This window comes from Hemiscyllium ocellatum, chromosome 38, assembly GCF_020745735.1.
Source record: "Hemiscyllium ocellatum isolate sHemOce1 chromosome 38, sHemOce1.pat.X.cur, whole genome shotgun sequence".
Lineage (NCBI taxonomy): Eukaryota > Metazoa > Chordata > Chondrichthyes > Orectolobiformes > Hemiscylliidae > Hemiscyllium > Hemiscyllium ocellatum.
In genome coordinates, this window is record NC_083438.1 from 27260253 (window position 1) to 27282822 (window position 22570).

Here is a 22570-nt window from a genome sequence, read left to right on the forward strand (position 1 = left end):
CCAGTCCCATTTGCACTTTTCCTATCCTCACAACGATCCTAATGTCTTTTAAATGTTGTAATTGTATTCGCCTCTATCACTTCCTCTGCAGCTTCTGCATCTTCCATACATGCAGCACACTCTGTGTCAAAAGTTGCCCCTCGGTTCCTTTTTAAAATCATTCCCCTCCCCTGAAGCATTTTGCCCTTCATTATTATATTCCCTCTGTAATGTCACCCCTCAGCCCCCTCCTGTGCTCCAGGGAAAAAAGTCCCAGGCTCTCCATACAACTCTAGCCTTCCAGACTTGAAACAGTGGGAATGGGGGGAGAAAGTACCCAGCACGGACCGACTCAAGGTTCCCATGTGTTCTAAAAGATGGGAGAGAATCAGACAAACGCTCTCACAGTGAACCGACAGTCAGGAAGGACTGAAGGGTAATTGGATTTCCAAATGCACCAGATCAGGACGGCTTAGATTGTGGAAACAGATTTGACACAGATTGATTGGAAAGTAAATTGTGAAGAGGAGGTACGGGTTTTTTCAACTTCAGAGACAAAGCCCAGCAATGAAGCTGAAGTACAAAGGGATCTGGGAGTGCTCGCCAGGATTCTCTAACGGTCAACTGGAAGGTGGAGTCCGTGATTAAGGAAGTGAATGTAATGTTGTCATTTATCTCAGGAGGATGGAATGTAAAAGCAGCTTCTGAGATTTCATAAAGTTCTAGTTAGGTCCCACTTAGAATACTGTGTCCAATTTTAGGCCCCACCCCTCAGAAAGGACACACTGGCACTGGAACGTGTCCAGCGGAGATTCACACAGATGATCCCAGGAATGGTAGGCCGAACACACGATGAACGGCTGAGGATCATGGGATTGTATTCATTAGAGTTTCGAATGTTGAGGGGAGATCGAAGAGAAACTGACAAGATAATGCATGGCTTAGAACGGGTGGACACTGGAAGCTGTTTCCGTTCGGAGGGGAGACTAGGACCCATGGCACCGCCTTTCGAATTACAGGGGTCAATTTAGAAAGGAAATGAGGAGACTTTTCTTCAGCCAGAGTGGTGGATCTGTGGAATTCATTGCCATGGAGTGCAGTGGAGGCTGGGACATCTCTCCAAGGCAGAGATTGATACATTCTTGATCTCTCAAGGAATGAAGGGCTATGGGGAGGTGCGGGTCAGTGGAGTTGAAATGCCCATCAGCCATGATTAAATGGCGGAGTGCCCTCGATGAGGGTCGAATGGCCTTACTTCCACCCCTATGTCTTCTGGTCTTAATTGAACAGGCTGTGCAGTTAGGAGGACAAATAATGTAGGAGCAGATCTTACCAGGGATTGGAGGAAGAGAGTGAGGAAAAGGCATCAGGTTACTACAGCCTGCAGTGAAACTTGACCAGGACCAATTCTGTTTTGCTGCAAACAGTTCCAAACGTGTCTGAGCCTGGAGCTCCCTCCAATCTGAAAGCCGCATTAACCTCTGCCCTGTATTATGTCTCTGAGCCGATGGTGTATCGTTCTGTCACTGACCCTTTAGTCCCCACGGGCATCAATGTTTCTCTCGGTCCCAATTGGAGACCTCTCTCATCCAGGGGAAGGAATTAGACCCTGAGCATTCCACTGACACTGTCTCCCATCAATCCTCATGGGATCCTCATGGCAGAGGGTAAAGAGCAAGGAAGGCTTGCTGTGAGGGTTTTACTGAGACACCATCAGGAATCCTGGGGACCATGTCCCTCCCCAGACCGAGTGTAAACAGCCTCTGCAAACACACATCCCATTCTCAAGATGGGAGCAATGTCTGACTGAAAACAGAGACTGTGGTGCTTCCCTGATACAGTCCCAGAGAGTTCTCAGGGTGTGATGTTCTGGAGGACATTGAACTGAAACAGAGAAACCAGGAGCAGGAGGAGGCCATTCAGCCCCTCTGACCCTGCTCTCCCATTCAGTACGATGACACTGATCCTCTATCTCGACGCCACTTTCTCTCCATACCCCGTGATGTCTTTAATCTGGAAAAGGATCATCAGGCTCTTTCCTGAATATATCCAGGGAGTTATCTCCACACTTTCACACATTCAGACCCAGGGAGGTTTTGTCCCTGAGGGAGGGCAGGTTCAGATCTGCAGGAAGAATAGAAAAAGCAGAACGCTTCTGTTTAAAGTGGTGAGAAAACCTGAAATTAAATGTCTAGGGGGTTCAGCTGATCTTGTGCACCTATGTCAGAGAGTTAACCCAATGATAGTGTCAGGAAATAGGAGGACAAGCATTATTTCAATGTAAGGGGACTAACAGGGAAGGCGGATGAACGCAGGGCATGGTTAGGAACATGGGCTGGGATATCACAGCGATTACAGAGACATGGCTCAGGGATGGACAGAACTGGCAGCTTAATGTTCCCTGATACCAATCCAATAGGGCAGGATAGGAAGGTGGGGGGCAAGACAGGGGAGGGAATGGCATTGTTGATCAGGGATAATATCACGGCTGTACTTGGGGAGGATATTCCTGAGAATACATGGAATGACGTTATTTGTGTGGAGCTGAGAAATGTGAAAGAGATGATCACTTTATTGGGATTGTATTATAGACTGCAGGAGGAAGTGAGGACTGAAGGTGCTGGAAATCAGAGTCGAGAGTATGGTGCTGGAAAAGCACAGCAGGTCAGGCAGCATCCAAGGAGCAGGAGAATCGACGTTTCGGACGTTTCGCTTTCCTGATGAATGGATTATGCCTGAAAAGGCAATTCTCCTGCCCTTCGGATGCTGACAGACCTGCTGAGCTTTTCCAGCACCACACTCATGTACTATACCCTTATTCAGCAGGAAATCGAAGTGTCAGTGAGGGAGCACTTTGGGGCCAGCGAACATAATTCTAATAATTGTATTAGTTTTAAAACAACGATGGAAAAGGATAGGCTGGATCTAAAAGTTAACGTTCTAAATGGGAGGAAGGCCACACATTGAACATTCAAAGGTTCAGTGGGGGAGTTGGGGGAGGGATGATTTGCAGATAAAGGGCAGCTGGAAAATAGGAAGCCTTCACAAATGAGATAACAAGAATCCAGAGAAAGTACATTCCTGTCAGGGTAAAAGGGAAGGCTGGTAGGTATAGGGAATGCTGGATGACTAAAAAAATTGAGGGTTTAGTTAAGAAAAAGAAAAAGCATATGTCAGGTATAGGCAGGATAGATCGAGTGAATCCTTAGAAGAGTATAAAGAAGTAGGAGTATACTTAAGAGGGAAATCAGGAGGGCAAAAAGGGGACATGAGATAGCTTTGGCAAATAGAATTAAGGAGAATCCAAAGGGTTTTTACAAATATATTAAAGACAAAAGGGTAACTAGGGAGAGAATAGGCCCCTCAAAGATCAGCAAGGCGGCCTTTGTGTGGAGCCACAGAAAATGGGGAGATACGAAATGAATATTTTGCATCAGTATTTACTGTGGACAAGGATATGGAAGATATAGACTGTAGGGAAATAGATGGTGACATCTTGCAAAATGTCCAGATTACATAGGATGAAGTGCTGGATGTCTTGAAATGGTTAAAGTTGGATAAATCCCCAGGACCTGATCAGGTGTACCCGAGAACTCTGTGGGAAGCTAGAGAAGTGATTGCTGGGCCTCTTACTGAGATATTTGTATCATCAATAGTCACAGGTGAGGTGCCGGAAGACTGGACGTGGGCAAACATGGTGCCACTGTTTAAGAAGGGTGGTAAGGACAAGCCAGGGAACTATAGACCAGTGAGCCTGACCTCGGTGGGGCAAGTTGTTGGAGGGAATCCTGAGGGACAGGATGTACATGCATTTGGAAAGGCAAGGACTGATTCGGGATAGTCAACATGGGTTGTGCGTGGGAAATCATGTCTCACAAACTTGATTGAGTTTTTTGAAGAAGTAACAAAGAAAAATGATGAGGGCAGAGCAGTAGATATGATCCATATGGGTCATCAGTAAGATTCCTCATGGGAGACTGATTAGCAAGGTTAGATCTCATGGAATACAGGGAGAACTAGCCATTTGGATACGGAACTGGCTCAAAGGTACAAGACAGAGGGTGGTAATGGAGGGTTGTTGTTCAGATTGGAGGCCTGTGACCGTAGAGCGCCACAAGGATCAGTGCTGGGTCCTCTACCTTTTGTCATTTACATAAATGATTTGGATGTGAGCATAAGAGGTACAGTTAGTAGGTTTGCAGATGACACCAAAATTGGAGTTGTAGTGGACAGCGAAGAGGTTACCTCAGACTACAACAGGATCTGGACCAGATGGGCCAATGGGCTGAGAAGTGGCAGAAAGAGTTTAATTCAGATAAATGCAAGGTGCTGCATTTTGGGAAACCAAATTTTAGCAGGACTTATACACTTAATGGTCAGGTCTTAGGGAGTGTTGCTGAACAAAGAGACCTTGGAGTGAGGGTTCATAGCTCTTGAAGGTGGAGTCGCAGGTAGATAGGATAGTGAAGAAGGCGTTTGGTATGCTTTCCTTTATTGGTCAGAGTATTAAGTACAGGAGTTGGGAGGTTATGTTGCAGCTGTACAGGACATTGGTTAGGTCACTGTTAGAATATTGCGTGCAATTCTGGCGTCCTTCCTATCGGAAAGATGATGTGAAACTTGAAAGGGTTCAGAAAAGATTTACAAGGATAGTATCAGTGTCGGAGGATTTGAGCTATAGGGAAAGGTTGAATAGGCTGGGTCTGTTTTTCCCTGGAGCTTCGGAGGCTGAGGGGTGACCTTACAGATGTTTATAAAATTATGAGGGGCATGAATCGGGTAAATAGGCAAAGTCTTTTCCCTGGGATCGGGAGTCCAGAACTAGAGGGCATAGGTTTAGGGTGAGAGGGGAAAGATATAAAAAGACCTACAGGGCAACTTTTTCATGCAGAGGGTGGTGCATGTATGGAATGACCTACAGAGGATGTGGTGGAGGCTGGTACAATTGCAACATTTAAGACATGTTGTGGTTCTGTTTGCCGAGCTGGGAAATTGTGTTGCAAATGTTTCGTCCCCTGTCTAGGTGATATCCTCAGTGCTTGGGAGCCTCCTGTGAAGTGCTTCTGTGATGTTTCCTCCGGCATTTATAGTGATTTGTATCTGCCCCTTCTGGTTGTCAGTTCAAGCTGTCCGCTGCAGTGTGCCGGTATATTGGGTCCAGGTCGATGTGCTTATTGATTGAATCTGTGGATGAGTGCCATGTCTCTAGGAATTCCCTAGCTGTTCTCTGTTTGGCTTGTCCTATAATAGTAGTGTTGTCCCAGTCGAATTCATGTTCCCTGTCATCTGAGTGTGTGGCTACTAAGGATAGTTGGTCATGTTTTTCGTGGCTAGTTGCTGTTCATGGATGCGGATCGTTAGCTGTCTTCCTATTTGTCCTATGTAATGTTTTGTGCAGTCCTTGCATAGGATTTTGTACACTACATTGGTTTTGCTCATGCTGGGTATCGGGGTCCTTCGTCCTGGTGAGTTGTTGTCTGAGAGTGGCTGTTGGTTTGTGTGCCGTTATGAGTCTGAAGTGGTCGCAGTAGTCTGGCTGTCAGTTCAGAAATGTTTTTGATGTATGGTAGTGTGGCTAGTCCTTTGAGTTGTGGCATGTCCTCATTCCGTGGTCTTTCCCTAGGCATCTGTTGATGAAATTGCAGGGTATCCGCTTTTGGCGAATACATTGTAGAGTGTTCTTCTTCCTCTTTTTGCAGTTCTGGTGTACTGCAGTGTGTTGTGGCCCTTTTGAACAGTGTCTTGATGCAACTTCTTTTGTGTGTGTTGGTGTGGTTACTTTCGTAGTTTCAGACTTGATCTGTGTGTGTGGCTTTCCTGTATACCTTTGTGTGAATTCTCCATTCGATGTTCTCTGTACCATCACGTCTAGGAATGGGAGTTGGTTGTCCTTTTCTCCCTCTCTAGTGAATCGGATTCCGTGTGTGTTCTCTATATCTGTGTTTTTAATGATTATAAAGTGTCATCCACATTATCTGACCCAGAGTTTGGTTGAATTTGCGGTAAGACTGTTTGTTCTAATCTTTGCATTAGAGCTTCTGCTATGAGTCCAGAGATGGGTGAGCCCATGGGTGTGCCGTTGATTTGTTCTTATATTTGGTTGTTGAATGTGAAGTGTGTTGTGAGGCACAGGTCCAGTAGTTTGAGTATGCTGCCTTTGTTGATAGGTTCAATGTCCTGTTGTCTGTTCTGTATGTCCAGCAGGTTGGCCATTGTTTCTCTGGCTAGGGTTTTGTCGATAGAGGTGAACAGTGCCGTTACATCGAATGAGACCATAGTTTCTTCCTTGTCTGTGTGTATATTTCTGATGATGTCCAAAGAATTCCTGTGTTGACTGTATAGAGGGTCTGGATCCGTTGATCAGGTGTTTCAGTTTCTGCTGTAGTTCTTTAGCCAGTTTGTGTGATGGTGTTCCTGGTAGTGATACTATGGGTGTGAGTGGGATGTCTGGTTTGTGCACTTTAGGTCGTCCATAGAATCTGGGGGTGTTGTTGCTTTCAGGTTTCATTCTCTGTAGGTCATACCTGTTTTCTGTCTGTTTTTTTTGTAGGTTCCTCAGTGTGTTGTTTATCCTATTGGTGAGCTGAGGGGTGGGGTCAAACTCCCTCTTTTGTAGGTGTTGGTATCTGCAAGTAGTTGTTGTGCTTTTTGGATGTACTCTGCTTTGTCCAGGATGACCGTCACTCTGCCTTTGTCTGCTGTCCTAAACTACGAAAGCAACCACCCCAACACACTGGAGCGGACAACCAGAATGGGCAAATACAAATCACTATACAAATCACCCGAGGAAACCCACCACGCAAACACGTTGAAAGCTAGCGCTTCCAAATAAACCTGTTGGACTATAACCTGGTGTTGTGTGAGTTTTAACTTTGTCCCACCCCAGTCCAACACTGGCACCTCCAAACCATTCTCACTGAGGGGTTTGTCGACTCCACCCCTGCAGTCTCTGTCAAATTGCAACGTCTGTCAGTCTGCTCCCTGGGGTGGCTCTGTGTGATTGGGATGTTAATTTGAATAAAAGTGAGGTCTGCAGATGCTGGAGATCAGAGCTGAAAATGTGTTGCTGTTAAAGCACAGCAGGTCAGGCAGCATCCAAGGAACAGGAAATTCAACGTTTCGGGCACAAGCCTTCATCAGGAATGAGGAAAGTGTGTCCAGCAGGCTAAGGTAAAAGGTAGGGAGGAGGGACTTGGAGGAGGGGCGATGGAGATGTGACAGGTGGAAGGAGGTCAAGTGAGGGTGATAGGCCGAGTGGGGTGGGGGCGGAGAGGTCAGGAAGAGGATTGCAGGTTAGGGGGGCGGTGCTGAGTTCGAGGGAATCGACTGAGACAAGATGGAGGGAGGGGAAATGAGGAAACTGGAGAAATCTGAGTTCATCGCTTGTGGTTGGAGGTTCCCAGGTGAAGATGAGGCGCTCTTCCTCCAACCGTCGTGTTGTTATGTTCTGGCGATGGAGGAGTCCAAGGACCTGCATGTCCTCGGTGGATTGGGAGGGGGAGTTAAAGTGTTGAGCCACGGGGTGATTGGGTTGGTTGGTCTGGGCGTCCCAGAGGTGTTCCCTGAAGCGTTCCGCAAGTAGGCGGCCCGTCTCCCCAATATAGAGGAGGCCACATCGGGTGCAGCGGATGCAACAGATGATGTGTGTGGAGGTGCAGGTGAATTTGTGGTGATATGGAAGGATCCCTTGGGGCCTTGGTGAGAAGTAAGGGAGAAGGTGTGGACGCAAGTTTTACATTTCCTGCGGTTGCAGGGGAAGGTGCCGGAGTGGAGGTTGCGTTGGTGGGGGGTGTGGACCTGATGAGGGAGTCACGAAGGGAGTCTTTGCACTTTCCCCCAACATTTTGTCCCCCCCTCGAACCTTTGTCCCGGTCTAATTGTCCTTCCCTCAAACTGCCCCCGTAACAACGCTCCCTTCCACCTCTACTGTCTATAAAAGCCCCCTCTGGGTCTACATCATCTACAATTCCCCCTCCCCTTCTCCCCACCTCACCGAGTCCGAGCCCCTGGGCTGTAGGGGGTGGGTCAGAGGGAGGATGTGCACTGACTGACTGGCCTTTTGACTGTGTGTCTCTTCATGCACAGCAAGATCCCAGGCTTCCCCCAGCCACCCTGCTCAGTGAGAAAGGGGCTTTATCTCTCCCACCCCCACCCACCGTTTGGACAACAAAGGGAGACACAGAGAACAGCAAGATCCCACGGTGTTAACAGCATGTACCGCACCAAGTGGTACTGAGGCCAAATCTAACCCAAGGGGCAGGAACAGTGAGACAGGGGAGGGACGGAGGGAGGGACAGATAGGGAGGTGGAGGGAGAGAAAGCAAGTGAGGTGAGGGACAGAGACAGAGGGAGGGACACAGACAGAGAGAGCGAGCCAAGGACAGAGAAAGATCCCAGGGAGAGAGAGAGACAGACAGACAGACAGACAGAGGACAGAGCTGCTGGGAGAGAGAGAGAGAGAGAGAGAGAGACGGAGAGGGAGAGACACAGTGTGAAACCAGGGAAAGAGAGAGAGAGAAACCCGAGGCAGAGCCAGCAAAGGACAGAGAAAGATCCACGGAATAAACTTCCCGGGAGAGAAACAGAGGGCAGACCAGAGAGAGTGTAAAACCCAGGGAGAGAACAGGACAGAGAGAGAGAACAAAACACCCAGGGGAAAGACATAAGGCCAGAGTGTGAGAGAGAGAAAAAGGGCAGACACAGGGAGGGAGGGAGAGAAAGTAAAAGTCAGGGAGAGAAAGAGGGAGAGAAATCCCAAGGAGAGACAGACAGCCAGAGAGAGAGACAGAGAGAGAAAAATCCAGGGAGAGAGAGAAAATCGAGGGAGAGAATGAGGAAAGCACAGCCACAGAGAGAGAGAGAGAGAGAGAGAGATACAACAGACAGCTCATGAGAGACGGGGAGGGGGTGATGGTATTAAACAGATAGAATGATCCTCAGGCAGGAACAGCAAGATCCCACAGGGCTGACAGGGAGAGGTGGGGTGGGGAGGGAGAGGTGCAGATTGAACATTTCAACAGTTCCTGGGAACAAGGGAGGGCCCAGAGATCTGTAGGAGGGGAATGTCCAGGGGAATGTGAACAGGGTGGAGTTGGGAAGGATGGGGATTAAAGGAATGTTGTGGGATAGACAGAGAGAGAGTTGGGAACACAGAGGTAGAGATGGGAGCTGGAGTGAGAGAGGGAGGCAGTGACATCTGTGGGATCAGACTGTGCAGCAGCTCCCTCTCCATCTTTTTGCCCCTTTGCCCAGCCCAGAACTCGGCCCAGAGACGGCCTGAACTCCGCAATTCCTTTCCCCGATGTGTGTGTGTGTGTGTGTGTGTGTGTGAGTGTGTGTGTGTGTGGTGTGTGTGTGTGTCTGTTGTGTGTGTGTGTGTTCTGTGGGTGGGTGTGTGTGTGTGTGTGTGTGTGTGTGTCTGTGTGTGTGTGTGTGTGTCTGTGGGTGGGTGTGTGTGTGTGTGTCTGTGTGTGTGTGTCTGTGTGTGTGTCTAAATGAACGACAAGAAGACAGGACAGTTTCTGATTATTCTCTCTCTCTCTCTCTCTCTCTTGCTGTCCCACTCTCTCTCTCTCTCTCTCTCTCTCTCTGCTGGTGAATGCACCAGTTACAGACTGGAATCTAATCGAGGAGTTTGGGGTAGTTTATATATTGTATAACAGGTACCTGAGAGTGAGTTACAGATGTAATCTAATCAAGGGGTTTGAGGTGGTTTCCACATGGAATAACAGGTACCTGGGAGTGAGTTACCGACTGGAATCTAATCGAGGAGTTTGGGGTGGGTTACATCTGGTATAACAGGTACCCAGGAGTGAGTTACTGACTGAATCTATTCGAGGAGTTTGGGGTGGGTTATATCTGGAAAACAGGTACCCAGGAGTGAGTTACTGACTGGAATCTATTCGAGGAGTTTGGGGTGGGTTATATCTGGTATAACAGGTACCCAGGAGTGAGTTACTGACTAGAATCTAATCGAGGAGTTTGGGGTGGGTTATATCTGGTATAACAGGTACCTGGGAGTGAGTTACTGACTGGAATCTAATCAATGGGATTGAAGTGGTAGACAATCTGTGACTGTGTGGAGTTTGCACATTCTCCTCGTGTCTGTATGGGTTTTCTCCCAGGTGCTCTGGTTTCCTCCCACAATCCAAAGATGTGCAAGTTAGGGTGGATTAGCCATGGTAAATTGCCCCACACTGTCCAGGATGGGCAGGTTAGGGTGGATTAGCCATGCTAAGTTGCCCCATATCTCCAGGGATGTGCCGATTCGGGTGGATTAGCCATGGCAGATGTTGGGGATAGGATTGGGAGGTGGTGTGCTCTTTGCAGGGTCGGCACAGAGCTGATGGGCCAAATGTCCTCAATCTGCATTGTAGGGATTCAATGAATAAATCTGTCAGGGGGTAGGGCGGGAGGCTGATAGCTGAGTGAGTTGGTCTGTGTGGAGGCTGTTGGGGGTGATTTGGGGGTAAGGTCAAGGGCCAGTTGGGTGCTGAGCTGAGAGGTAGGTGAGGGGATGGGTGGATGGAGTGACAGGTAGGTGAGGTGCTCAGTGGACAGTCAGGCTGGGAGGCTTAGTTCTGACTGGGGCTGGTCAGGTCCGTCTGGAGTGAGTCAGTTAGGTTGTGGGGCTAGTCACCTCTCACAGGGGAGGTGGTTGTGTCATTCCATCATGGTTAGATTTGGAGGGGTGCAGTCTGGGCTCCTCCAGGTACCAGGGAGGTTGAGCTGCAGTGTCAGGTGACTAGTGGAGGGTGTTGGGGGTGGGGGCTGGAATGACTGTGTGGTCAAGGAGAATGTTGGGCTGGAGTGTTCAGTGTGAGTGATCAGAGTGTCAGCCATGAAACAATAGTCAGACAAGCTTATTTTTATTCCCGAGTTATAGCTATCCAGCTGAACCCTCTGTTACTTGTCAATGTCTCTGACTATCCTTCAGAGCCCTTTCTGCAAACACCTGCAGTTTGTGTCTGTTTGATGTTTAAACTTCCTGCACAATTCCCATGTGTCAGGAGGTCTGCGCTGGTGAATGCACCCTTCTTTGGCGATATCGCAACAACATCTCTCACCATGAATCAGATGCCTGACCATCCAGAGACCCGGAAATTCAGGCCAGTGCAATTCTGAGCGAATCCAGCTCCTCTTTTACTGAGAAAGCAGTGTGGTGGCTGGATTGCTGTGCAGACTGATGCCAACAACACCGTTTTCAATCCCTGTCCCAACTGTGCCAGTTTAGGCAGGTCTGACTCCCAGTCTTGACCCAGACACTGATGTGGGGTGGGGCTAATTATTTCTGATTGTTTTCCCTCGCTCAGATAGAGAGACAGCTATGGTCCATTCAAGGGGCAACACCTCCTTCCTTGTTAACCAACAAACCCCCATTTCATTTGACAATACGAGAGCAAACAAAAAAAAAAGAACAAATTAAGAAATTATTGTAAACCATTTGAGGTAAGGTCAAGACTTCATCAAAGTATGAACAACAGGATGATATTCGTGATCATTGATGCTTTATTAAGAGAATGGAAGAACAAGTTGAAGCAAGAAAAGCAACGTTCAGACTGACATTAACAGAACGACATTTGCTGTGGAGATTTTGAATTAAACTCTTCAGATACAACAGGGACAGGTGGGACTTGAACTGAGCTGCTTTCCCTGAGTCTATCCATTTCAGTATCTGTGGACATTTCCCCGCACAGCTGAGGCACTCATGCCCGCTCCCTGGTATGTCAATGTGAACAGGGTTCACCTGCCCACTATCACAGTGATGTCACCCAGCCCCTGCAGGTCTGCCCATCTCATTATGGCTTTAAGTTGCTACAAGCCGTTTATAAGGCATAGCAGTATTACTGAAGGTTCTGCCATCCAGATCAATACACAGTCGAAGCCAGAATACACCTCATCACCCTTATAGTTTGCATTCATACATGAAGAATATAATTGCCAGATTAAGACAGTTGCACAGCCAATTAAGAGTAAGAAACCAATTAAGCTTTGTATTGCTCCTTCCAAGAGTCTAGCTGTCCCAACCCAGCAATGGTTACTGGCTGGAACAGACTCGACTCCAACCCTGTCACCTCTTCAATTTGATATGTTATCATGGAACGGTTGGAGCGGTTGGAAGGGTTTCATCGGAATCATCACTCTCACTCGTTGAATCGGTGTCAGTAGCATCGGAGTCAATAGAACCGGTGTCAGCAGAATTGGTGTCAGTAGTATCGGAGTCAGTAGAATCGTTTAAAGGATTCAGGACAGATTGCAGATTTGAAGGTGCCACATTGGATTCCATTGCCTTCATCACGCTGCGAGCATTTGCAGCTGGTGTGTTCGTTGACATCATTGTAGTTGAGAGATCACATAAGCAAAGAAAAGGGGAGAAACAAAGAAAACACTTTGGTTAAAAAAAATCTTTGCAATGCCAGAGACAAGCTTCATTGACAGTAGAACTCCATTATCAGTTGAGGCAGTGGATGTTTTAAGTGACATTGAATTAAATTCTTCGACACAATATACAAACTAGTTCCAAAGCCTGGACATGTTCTGCAGTGAAAGTCAAATGAGGATCTGGGACTGGTTTCAGTTCTCTCACATTGTTTCTTGGTCTTTGTTCTCAAAACACTCCCTCATTTCTCAGTGAGAGTTGACTTTGAGGTTTGCACTGAATCATTCTACATTGCTGATTGAGGAATGAATGATTAATGTGCTTTCTTGATCATGGTGTAGGATTAGACTCTGAGATTGTAATGGGGCAGGAGACTAAAACTATTAAGACTAAGCTTTGAAACATCTGACCACAGATCTCTTGAGAACTCGGGAGTTACCCTTTTCTTTTCATTCTCCTTCTGTGGAGTTCCTTGGGAACTTTTGATTTGAGGGAAAGACATTTGGGGTGGCACAGTGACTGCAGTGATTGTCTGTGTGGAGTTTGCATGTTCTCTCCATGTCTGCGTTAACACCTCAGGTGCTCCGGTTTCCTCCTACATACCAAAGATATGAAGACTGGTGGATTGACCATGCTAAATTGGCCACAGTGTCTAGGAGGTGCACACTAGGTGGATTAGCCATTGGAAATGCTGGGTTACAGGGATACTGGAGCAGGGCTGGGTGTAGGTGGGATGCTCTTCGGAGAGTCAGTGTGGGACTCGATGGGCCGAATGTCATCTTTCTGCACTGTAAGGGTTCAATGATATATCAGTGTGTAACCATTGATTGGTTAGCAAACTGATTCCAGGATGGGAATGGGTATTGGTGTCCCCATCTGAGCGTAAATAACTACTTGTTGGACATGTCAGTGTCTTGGGGGTAATTGAGGATGGAGTGCAACATCAGAGAAATCCCGAAAATAAATGAAAACAGAACAGACTTACCGTGAGCAATGCACAAACAGATAATGGTGAAAGCAAGAACCAACTTCATTGTCAAGCTTCGATGGGGTCTGTCAGAGACACAGGTCAGTCACTTCTGTCTGTTATTGAGCTGCTGCTGTCTTCCTGATCACAGCTGTCCAATCCTCACTGCAGATACTCACTTGGTGTCTGCTTTATATTGAGACAGAACCATGACTCATGATGTTACACACATCTCAACTGACCTAATTATTATTCCTGTCAAATTACTTGTGAAGTAAATCACACGATTAATCAATCTTCTGGAAACTTCCTCTGTGGTCACAGCCAATGGAATTTGGACAGGACAGGATGCCATTGTATTGGAGGCATTTTGGAGAACGTTCTCCAGATAATTCCAGAGATGAAAGGTTTGTCCTCTGAGGCGATATTGAGCAGTTAAGGCCCAGGTTTACACGAGTTTGGAAGGACTTGAAGTAATCGAATTGAGGTAGTTAAGATGCAGAAGGAGACCGATAAAGTCAACGTGGTGTAGATATTTTCCCGTGTGTGGCAATCTAGGTTATAGTTTCAGGTAAATGGCAGCAAATGTACAACAGAGATCAGGAGGATTTACTTCTGTCAAAAGGGTTATGATTCTGTGGCATTCAGTACCCCAGAGTGCAATGAATGCTGGGACACTGAATAAATTTAAGGAGGAGATAGACACATTTTTAATTAGTAACAGGTTAAAGGGCTTTGGAGACCAGGCAGGAAAGTGGTGTTGAAGTTGAGATGAGAACAGCCACAATCATATTGTGTGGTGGACCAGCTTGAGGGCTGAATGGACTGCTCCTACTCCTATATCTTCCAACCCTGGGTGCATTCCCTGGTCAGTGTGTTGACCAATCAGAATCGACTGGCCTGATTCAAATTTAAACAAAAGCTTTACAGTTAACTGCTCTCTGGTCAATCCTCCAGCACATCGCCATGACCAATCAGTGTATTTGTCACGAGCACCCTCTCCACATCTCGTCTAAATTGGTGTTCTCTTTGAGACTTGGCTTTCTTGTGATTCTGTCCTGATGAGTACAAGACCAATATCTTTGAAAGCACATTTCTTTCCTCAGTAACGTGTAGCTGAACGATTGATCGGATTTTGCTGCCTCAGTACAGGGACGCACATTCACAAAAACTGACTCAGATACAGTTTGTCAATCATACCTTGCTCAATGACCCTGCTCACGGTCAAATACCAATTTCCAGATTCCGTTAGTTAGATTCACAGTTGGTGAGCAATAATTGTGGAATTTTCAGATTCATTTTGCATTTATAATTTCAATAAGTACTGAGCCCTCGATTCTGACAACACAGTTTTGGTCCCCGCACTGACAGAAGGATGTGAATGCGTTAGAAGTAGCTCAGTGAAGGGTTACTCAACTCATACCTGGAATGAGTGTTTTGCCTTATGAGGATAGGCAAGGCAGGCTGGGTCTGTATCCTCTGGAGTTTAGAGCCATAGAGTTACAGACTCTTTGGTCCAACTTACCCTTGCTGACCGGATATCCCATGGTCCTGTAGTCCCATTTTCCAGCATTTGCCCCATCTCCTTCTCAATTCTTCATATTCATGGACCTATCCAGATGCCATTTAAATGTTGACATGTTACCCACCCACCTACAACACTTCCTCTGGCTGCTCGTTCCATACCTGCACCACCTTCAGCATGAAAGAGTTATCCATGAGGTCCCTTTTATATCTTCCTCTCTCACTTTAAACCTATTCCCTCTGGTTTGGACTCACCTGCCCTGGTATAAAGAAATTGGCCACTCACCCAATGCATACCCCTCATGACCACATGGACATCTATCAGGTCAACCCCCTGCCTCCACCACTCCAAGCGGAAAAGCCACAACCAATTCAGCCTCTCCCAATGGTCAAAAGTGAATCACTTCAAACAGGGATCTTGATCAGATGGGCCGAAGGGCTGAGGTGCTGCAGTTTGAGAAAGCAAACCTGAGCAGGACTTATAGACTTCATGGTAAGTTCTTGGGGAGTGTTGCTGAACAAAGAGACCTTGGAGTGCAGGTTCATTGCTCCTTGAAAATAGAGTTGCAGGTAGATAGGGTGGCGAAGAAGGTGTTTGGTATGCTCTCCTTTATTGGTCAGATATTGAGTACAGGAGTTGTTTGGTCATGTTGCTGCTGTACAGGACATTTGTTTGGTCAGTTTTGGAATATTGCGTGCAATTCTGGTCTCCTTCCTATCAGAAGGATATTGTGAAACTTGAAAGGGTTCAGAAAAGATTTACAAGGATGTTGCCAGGGTTGGAGGATTTGAGCTACAGGGAAAGGTTGAATAGGCTGGGGCTGTTTTCCTTGGAGTGTGGGACTGACGGGTGACCTTGTAGAGGTTTGTAAAATCATGAGGTGCATGGATAAATAGACCGAGTCTCTTCCCTGGGGTGGGAGAGTCCAGAACAAGAGGGCATAGGTTCAGAGTGAAATAGGAAAGGTATAAAAGAGACTTAAGGGGCAACGTTTTCACACAGAGGTTGGTAGGTGTATGTAAAGAGGAAGTGGGGGAGGCTGGTACAATTGCAACATTTAAAAGGCATCTGGATGGGTATATGAATAGGAAGGGTTTGGAGGGATATGGGCTGGGTGCATGCAGGTGGGACTAGATTGGGTTGGGATATCTGGTCGGCATGGACAAGTTGGACCGAAAGGTCTGTACATCTCTATGAACGTGTGACTCAATATAACATCCTGAGGAGACCTGACAGGGTGCGTGTAGAAAGGATGTTTTCTCTTGTGGGCGAATCTAGATTTCGGGGTCACGATTTGAAAATAAGTGAGCACCTGTTTGAAACCGAGATGGGAAAACATTTTTTCTCTCAAGGAGACAGGGGGAAACAGATTATAGAGACATATTTTCCTCATATGCAGAATCTTTAAATTTTTTTTATATAGATATTTTTATTAGAAATTTAACATTTTTGCAAGTTTATAAAAATAAACAAAACTCTCAAATACAAACATTGATGTACAATTAAATCAAATATACAATAGTCAAAATTAACAAAGGAAAGAAAAAAAACAAAAACCAAAATAAAATTAAAAAAAAAAAAAAACTCAACTTTCTACTAATCTAACCTATAACTAACCAGAGTGTATACTTAAGTCTCTTACATGCTCGGAATGTATTAACATCAAATGTAATAAAACCCGTATTCGTGCGGGATTCCTCTCCCAAGGGTCCCCGGAGCAGCCAGGTTTGTAACCTTCACTAAATAAAGGCCCTTGTTAGGATGGCCGAAATATCTGCATTTATGTAATTCAAAAAGGGCTGCCATATTTTATAAAATAATTCAGTCTTTTGGTGCACCATATTTGTAAGGAAGTCAAGGGGAATATATTCCATAATTAATCTGTGCCAATTTGAAAGTCCAGGGGGGCCCTCAGCCACCCAGTTCATCAAAATATTTTTCCTTGCACAGAAAGAGAGAATAGAAAATAGTCTCTTCCCGTGCGTATCCAGGGAGGAAAAGTTCGAAAAGCCCAAAAGGAGAGATACAGGGTCCATTCTAATTTTCGTTCCTAAAATATCTGTCAGGGTACTTGCTACTTTAGTCCAATATCTACGGATCTTATGACAAGTCCATAGGCAATGTACCAGAGTGCCCACCTCTATTTTGCATTTGGGACACATTGGAGATGCTCCTGCCTTAAATTTTGCCAATCGAGCCGGTGCTATATGGGCCTTATGAAGTATCTTCAGCTGGATAGCCTGGGTTCTGTTACAGATAGTAATTCTTCTAGCATTTTCCCAAATATCATTCCACGTTTCTACAGAGATTTCTAGTCCCAAATCCTGATCCCATGTTTTAAGCAGATTGTCCATATCTCCCGACACTTCATCATGTAGTAAATGATAAATAGTACTAACGGAGGATACTCCTACTGGTCGTAGGACATTACATTCTCTATCTGATTTATAAAGACTATCTATTAACGTAGTCTTCTTCTGTATATAATCTCGAATTTGGAAGTATCGAAAGAGGTCTCCATTGGGTAATCCAAATTTCAGACGCAGCTGTTCAAAGGACATCAGGACCCCATCTTTAAATAGGTCCCCTAAACATGAGATGCCCCTGGATCTCCAGAGTTTAAAAGTGGCATCTGTAAACCCCGGTTGGAATCCCCATGCCCCTACTATCGGTGCATGGGGGATGTTTTATGTAAATTACCCTCATTTTGCCGCATTATATTCCAGGCCTTAATTGTGTTTAGTATTATGGGGTTTTTACAGTGATCTGTAATGATTTTCCTCTTGTCTGAAAATAAGAGGTTAGTAAGTGGGTATTTTACTTGGAGAGGCCTCGATGTCCAGCCAGATTGATTGTGGATCAGACAAGACCCAATCATCTATGTAACTTAATAAGGAACTTAACTGATATTTCCTAAAGTCTGGGAAATCCAGTCCTCCCCTTGCCTGTGGAAGCTGTAGCTTCTTCAGCTTAATAAGGGGCCGTCTATGATTCCAAATACAGGAACCCAGCCAGCCATATAAGTTACGTAGGGCTATCCTTGGCAGCATCACCGGGAGCATTCTCATAGGGTATAGGAGACAGGACAGAACATTCATTTTAATTAGTGCTATTCTACTACCAACCAGGAAATTGGAAGGTCTCCCCATCGCTGGAGGTCCTGCCTTATCCTTTCCAGTAATTGCACAAAATTAGCCCTATACAACTGACCAAATACTGGAGTAATAAAAATACCTAAATATAAGAAGCCCTCCAGGGACCAACGAAAGGGAAAAAGGATCCGTCCACTAAGTGGGGTGTCATAACCAGGCCACCCATTGGCATAGCCTCCGATTTTGAAAAATTAATTTTATAGCCTGAGAATGCACTAAATGTATTAATAACTTGAATTAGACGAGGTACTGACATCAGAGGATTATTGAGGAATAAAAGAACATCATCTGCATAAAGGGTAATTTTGTGTTTGCCCGTACCAATCCTCGGGGCCGTTATATTAGGATCAGTCCGGATGGCTTCTGCTAGTGGTTCAATTATTAGCGTAAATAACAATGGCGAGAGAGGACATCCTTGACGGCAGCCCCTACCCACATTGAAGCTATCCGATCTTAATCCATTGGTAATAACTGCTTTGGATCACTATACAATGTTGAGACCCATTTGGTAAACACCTGTCCAACGCCAAACCTTTCCAATGTGTAAAACAAATATGACCATTCAACCCTATCGAATGCCTTTTCCGCGTCTAATGAAATTACTACTCCTGGTATCTTTCCCTGATGACAGGCTTGGATCATATTCAAGACCCTTCTAATATTATTGGATGATCTACGGCCTTTAATAAATCCCGTCTGATCCTCCTTTATAATATATGGCAGTACCCTTTCTAGTCTCAGTGCTAACATTTTAGAGAGGATTTTAAAATCTACATTTAGCAAGGATATTAGTCTATAAAATGTAGAGTCTTCTGGATCTTTTCCTTTTTTGAGAAGAGAGATATTTGCCTCTTTCAGCGAAGGCGGGAGACAGACCTGACTATATGCAAAGTTATACATGTCCATAAGTGGATCAGCCAATATTTCTGTAAATTCTTTATAGAATTCAGCTTGAAAACCATCTAGACCCTGTGCCTTTCCGCTCTGGAGTTGCCTAATTGCATCAAGTATTTCTTGGACTGTTAGAGGAGCATTTAGGGCCGATACCTGTTCCGGAGTCAAGCCCGGAAAGGTCAAATTTTTTAAAAAATGACTGCATCCTCCTAGTCCTATCTTCACAATCCTGCGATTTATATAACTCAGAATAAAATTCTCTAAAGATCGCATTAATCTTTTTATGATCATGAGTCAAGGTACCTGCACTTTCCTTGATAGTCGTAATAGTCTGAGGGGCCTTCTTTTTCTTTGCAAGAAATGCTAAGTATCTACCCGGTTTGTCGCCATATTCATATAACCTTTGTTTTGCAAATAATATTTCCCTCTTAGCCGTTTGAGTAAGCGTAGTGTTTAGAGCTGTCCTAAGAGCCGTAATCCTTTGCAATTTTATAATAGAAGGTCTGTCAGCGTATGCTGTTTCAGCTGCTTTTAAGCGAGCTTCGAGCAGACGCTGTTGCTCTCCCTTCAGTTTCTTCTGGGTCGCTGAGTAGGAGATGATCAAACCTCGTGCATAAGCTTTGATGGTCTCCCACATCATTGATGGGTTGCTAGCCGTACCTGAATTAATTTCTAAAAAAGTTTTAAATTCTTGGGAGAAGTACTTTACAAATTTACTATCTTTTATCAGGAAGGGGTCCATACACCAATGCCGAGCGGATGTCCCATTGTTCCTTGCCTTAGTTTCCATATATACAGCGGCGTGGTCGGAAATCGCTATAGTACCTATTTTACAGGATAATATAGAATTTTTAAAAATCGATGGGGCAAAAAACATATCAATTCTTGTATGACATTTATGTGGATTAGAGTAGAAAGAAAAATCTCTACCCTGTGGATGAAGACATCTCCATACATCTACCAATCCTAATTCTTTATTCAGATCCGCCAATTGTCTAGATCTGGGAGATACTCCGGCAGCACTCTTGGGAATCCTATATATTTCCGGATCCATAATACAATTAAAGTCTCCCCTATAATTGTATGACGGGCACCAAAGGCCATCAATTTTGAAAAAGCTTCCGTTATAAATTTAGAGGGATGTGCCGGGGGGCAGTACAAATTTAGAATCCCATATTCCTCTCCATTTATGAGGGCTTTAATCAAAATATATTGTCCAAATTCGTCTTTTATCTAATTTAGAATTTTGAAAGGGAAATTCTTCCGAACAAGAATAACATCTCCCCTGCTTTTTGACCTAAAAGAAGAGAAAAAGGCCTGATCAAATCCGCCCTGCCGTAATTTTAATGTTCTTTATCCGACAGGTGTGTCTCTTGTAGGAGAGCTATATCAACTCTTTCTTTCTTAAAATTTGATAATATTTCTTCCTTTTGACTGGCGAATTACTCCCCTTGACATTCCAGGTGCACCACTTAACCGACTGATCAACCATAATCATCTGGGCAGATCCGAGACCCCTTGGGAGGGGAAACCCTATCTGGAACATCCTGAGCATGGAGCATATAAAATTTACAAAAATAAAGGCTCTCTATTACACTCACAACAATATAATAAAAAACTATTTCTAAATAAAAAAAATATAAAACGTACCTAAATGGAGATTTTCCCCCTTGTTCCCAGGGAGCGTCACTTCCTCTCTAAAAGTCCATCTTATCCTCTCTCAACCAATGCCCCACCCTTGACCCAGGTGCTCCTCAATAAAATGAGGAGAATTCAAATATAATACAAAGCTAGAGTTAACAGTGAGCACCCTACCCCCCGCCCACACCAACACCTGGATATATTTGGGAATGTTAATACCATATATAAATATATAACTATAAAATTACAATCTCAACAAGTAATAATTAGATATAATAATACAAAATAACAGGGAAAAACAACCCCGCTCCTAAAGACAGAGGTAAAATAGAATAATGTAACCACCTCCCCCCACCAGCATTAACCAATCGCCCCAACATATATATACATACATACATACCCACATATATACATAAAGTAATAAAAGGAAACAAACCAAGCTGGGGGGGGGAGAAAATCAAATCCCTCTCCCTGCCCCCCATGATAATATTAAACACTGAGGTAAAAAAAAGGAGAGAAGAAAAAAAAGGGGGGAATATAGACCAAAGTTGGGGGAAAGGCAAACTAACATCCACAATCTCTTACAGTTTATTTAAGAGAGTCCAAGAATTCCTTAGCCTTCTCTGGTGAACCGAAGTTATATATGGATCCTTCGTGGTTAAAACGTAGCGTCGCTGGATAGCGTAAGGAGTACTGAGTATTTAAGTCGCTTGAACGCTTCTTCACCTCATCGAATGCCTTCCTCTTTCGGACCAGAGCTGGGGAAAAATCCTGAAATACATTATCTTGGATCCTTTATAGATCATGGCTTGGGGGTCTTTTCCAAGATTTCTTGAGGCTTCTAGGAGCATCTGCCTCTCCCTATAGCTCTGCAGCTGGAACAGGACCGGGCGTGGGCGCTGGTTTGAGCCGGGCCCACGTATTGCGACCCGGTAGGCCCATTCCACCCTTACCTGGCCTGATCCAGCATGCAGATTTAAAAGCTGTGGCAGCCACTGCTCCAGGAATGCTGTGAGCTGGCCTTCCTCTTCCCGTTCGGAAAGGCCCAGCAACCAAATATTTTTTTGACGACCTCGATTATCGAGGTCGTCAATATGATTTTCTAAGGTCCGGACTTGCTGCTCGAGAGTCCGGACCTGATCGGCGGCTGATTGAGCTGCAGTCTCCGAGGTCGCAGCCTTTAACTCCGCCCCTCCGACTCGGCGCTCCAGTTCCTGGATGCCTCGGCCGTGCTTCTGCAGCTCGGCCGAGAGCGATTCCCAGCGATGTCGGGACTCCTCGATGAAGGCATCGATCTTCGAGTCCAGCTTGGTAATCATCTCCACAAGGCTTGTTACCGTCGGTAAGTCCCCCGGGGCGGCTGTGGACGCCTCTGCTGCAGCTGAAGAGGGAGAGGGTGGGGGAGGGGGTCCTGCTTGTTGAGAGCTGCGGGCTCCCTTCCCTTTGGTCATTTTTCACTAAATATTAGACTATTTAAATATAATACTAAGCAACTATTTAAATTTAACAGCTATTAAGAATGATTTGGTGAGTGTGGTGGGGGTGGGTGACCCACTTTACCCAAGTCTTGGGAAGAGCACTATAGACTCAGACTTGCTGGGTCGCCGCCATCTTGGATCCCCCATTTAAATATTTTTAAGGCAAAAATAGATTGATTCTTAATGACCAAGAGTGGGTGGGATTATTGGGGAAGGTGCAGGAATGTAGAGTTGATGTTAAAATCAGATCCGCTGTGATCTTCGTGGAAGGCAGAACAAACGTGAAGGGCCATGTGGCCTACATTTGTTCCTTTTTTGGATGTTCTTCCTGATGTGCGATTCTCTGTCAGGAATGTGTTGATCTGCAAATCAGCTCTTGAATATCTCAGAGCCTGAATGGTAAATTCTCTTTTAATTATTTGACACAAACATCCCACTTGGAATTTTTCATTGGCAATACCAGTGTTTATCACCCATTCCTAATTTGATGAAGGGCTGTTAAAAGTCAACTACATTGTCGTGGGACTGTAAATGTGAGGTGTTGCATTTTGGTCA